Source organism: Marmota flaviventris, chromosome 8 (genome assembly GCF_047511675.1).
Source record: "Marmota flaviventris isolate mMarFla1 chromosome 8, mMarFla1.hap1, whole genome shotgun sequence".
In the NCBI taxonomy this organism is placed as follows: domain Eukaryota; kingdom Metazoa; phylum Chordata; class Mammalia; order Rodentia; family Sciuridae; genus Marmota; species Marmota flaviventris.
In genome coordinates, this window is record NC_092505.1 from 30,409,283 (window position 1) to 30,412,413 (window position 3,131).

At 40.2% G+C, this 3,131-nt stretch overlaps 1 long non-coding RNA gene across 1 annotated transcript; it reads left to right on the forward strand.

Moving 5' to 3' along the window:
* Positions 1-380: 380 nt before the first annotated feature.
* LOC139706770 (uncharacterized) lies at positions 381-2,281 on the forward strand. The gene is made up of 2 exons (XR_011708419.1): positions 381-705; positions 1,485-2,281. It is a non-coding gene; the product is annotated as an uncharacterized lncRNA (long non-coding RNA).
* The last annotated feature ends 850 nt before the right edge of the window (positions 2,282-3,131 follow it).

Here is a 3,131-nt window from a genome sequence, read left to right on the forward strand (position 1 = left end):
CTGATTCTCTGCCCTTCCTCACATTATTATATAAAGATAGTCTCTTCTGATTCTCTCCTCATCTTTATGTTTTCCAGACCCCTTAGCTTCACTTCAGACCTATTTATATGATGCTCACATAAAGAAATAGAATTTCAAACATATTCTATTTTCCAGGCCCTTTACCAACACTCACTGCAATGACTCCAGACCCCTCAAGCTTGATTTAAAAAATGTAAATATTATCATCATGTTCTGTAAACTCTGTTTCCAAAAATTTCTCATATTCAAACACTTTCCACTGTTTCCGTTGATGAAATTGTCATTCAAGCAATTATACTTGTTCTCTTGGAGTAATGCAACTGCCTTCCTGTTAGAGTCTGTAAACAAGTCAAAAATAACACCTGGCATTTTGCCAGGGGAATGTTAAGAGTTCATAAACAAGTCTGGATGGTGCCTGGCAAAATGCCAGAGGGAGTGGTTTGAGAAGTAACAAAAGCGAGCCATTAAGTGTGGAGATTCCTGATTGGTTGACTGATGTATCTAGTTTATGTTAATTAGATAAGCTGTGTGGAATGTATAAATACTGCTCCTGTCCTGCAATAAACGGCTCCTACTCCTGCTGTATCAAGCTACAGAAGTTATTCGTCACCCCCCTGGTTATTTTGCTGCAGCCGGACTGTGGCAGATGGTGGCCCGTTACGGGGAGCCCCGGGACACTCGGGGGTAAGTGACAGAAAAAATAAAAGCTGCCCATCCATAGATAGGACGGGAGCAAATCTGCTCGTCCCTAGGCAGATAGGGCGAGAGGAAAAATGACCATTTCGAGAAAATGGAGAAGATTGATACAGTATGTTTGTGTCTTGTTTTGTCTCAGTGTATTGTATTGTCTTTATGATGAAAATATGGAAGGGGTGAGAAGTAAATTACTAAGGGAAGAAGGCACCCCAGTGGAACCAAGAATAGTTAGGGCATGTGTTGATAGAAGCCCAGGAACTCTAGTCAGAAAGAAACAGAAAGTTCAGAAGAAGAAAGATTATCAGAGGAGGAAGGATTATCAGGAAAAAAGTTGCAGCAAAAGGCTATTACTAAATACTTTTCGTTACCGGAGGGTGCATGAAGCGGAGAGGCGGCTGCCGAGTGTGCAAGCCGGTCACAGCGCAGCAAGGATTTTCCAAGAGGCAGCGGTGACTGGCCCTTCCCCGCCTCCTGACCGGGGAGCTGGCTCTTCCACTGCCGCGCCCAAATCTAGACCTGACCTGGAGGCACAGTCTCGCAAGCTCTTGCTCCCTGTGCCCAGTAGCAGTTTGAGACCGGGACTCTCCCCAGGGCCATCTGGGGCTACCCGGGACGCTACTGGTGTCCCTGATGTTTGGTCATTTTCAATGCCAATAACTAAACTACAATGATTCTCCCACACCTGGAAGCTGATGAGTAATGAGCACTATTAATGCTTATTTCAAATGCAAAAAAACCTTGAGATAATGTACTAAATTGTTCAGAAGGTTGTTTTCTTAGCACCTGCTGGAATACTACAGGATTTTCTTTAGCCATCCGGGAGTTCCTGTCTTCGTTCCAGTGCCGGTAAAGACCAAGGTGGAAGAATTTCCAGTGTTGCTGAAAACCGGATGAAACTTCGGCTGAAAAACGGACGAGACTTCAGAGCTGTTGCTGTTTCTGCTGCTACAGCTTAAGCTAGCTGCCTGCAGAACTTACCTGGACTGTGATTTATGCTAGCTGCCTGCAGAACTTACCTGGACTGTGATTTACCTGGACTGTGAGTTAATCTATTGAGACACTGCTTTACCTGGACTGAGACAACAAACTGTAATCTACAACAAATTGTAACTCTTTGTATCTTTGCAAATGGTGTCATTGCTGGTATAATTTTTCCAAGGGCTTCTTGCATGGAGCCATCAATTGGCTTGGTATTGTGACATTTTGTATCCTCCCTTTCTGTTTGTAGCAGGTTATTTATGGTGTTTCTGTAAAAACCACTATGGTCGTTATTTAAATTAAACAAAAGGGGGAAATGTTAGAGTCTGTAAACAAGTCAAAAATAACACCTGGCATTTTGCCAGGGGAATGTTAAGAGTTCATAAACAAGTCTGGATGGTGCCTGGCAAAATGCCAGAGGGAGTGGTTTGAGAAGTAACAAAAGCGAGCCATTAAGTGTGGAGATTCCTGATTGGTTGACTGATGTATCTAGTTTATGTTAATTAGATAAGCTGTGTGGAATGTATAAATACTGCTCCTGTCCTGCAATAAACGGCTCCTACTCCTGCTGTATCAAGCTACAGAAGTTATTCGTCACCCCCCTGGTTATTTTGCTGCAGCCGGACTGTGGCACCTTCCCAACATCTGCTCAATGGAGACCTACAGAATGAGGTCTTCCCTGACCTCCACAGTGAAATGTAGACTCCTATATCATGAATATTTTCAATTTTATTTACTTGCTTTATTTACTTCAAAGGAAAAATTCTATCCAGGGATCATGTCATTTATTTATTAGCACACTTGTTCATTGTCTACGCAAAGAAATATGAGGTTCTTGAGATAAGTTCCAAAACCAAGAGCAGCTACTGATGGATAATTGCTCTATTATTCTTGAATAAATGTATGAAGAGATGTTATATTCAAAATTGTAACTCTACAAGATAAGTTACAATGCTCACATCGAGATTCTTTATGTAAGTAGAATCATACCAGTGAAATTTGTACCTAACCATCAATCATTCCCACTGGTGTCTTTAAGTCTCTCTGAACTTGGAGGAGTAATTTAAATTCATATTGAGACACTGACAAAATTCAACCTGTCCCCAACTTCACCACACATATATTGGTAATAGTGTATCCATTCATTCATTTAAAATGTTTTGAAAACTATCCTTTAAAAAACTGGGATTTTAAAAGAAGAAAACAACATAGAACATCTACCCTTTAGTTTTCCCATCTTTGAATGTGATGGTTCCTAATTTCAGCAGATTAAATATTAAGATAAATAAATACAAACATATGTACATAAACACACATATACATACATAACAGAAAAAGAAAACTCATTTAATGAAAACAATGTTGCCATTCATATCCCTCAAACATCATTTAATTTTCCAAAATTGTGACATTCCATAAAAATTCTTGTAAAAATT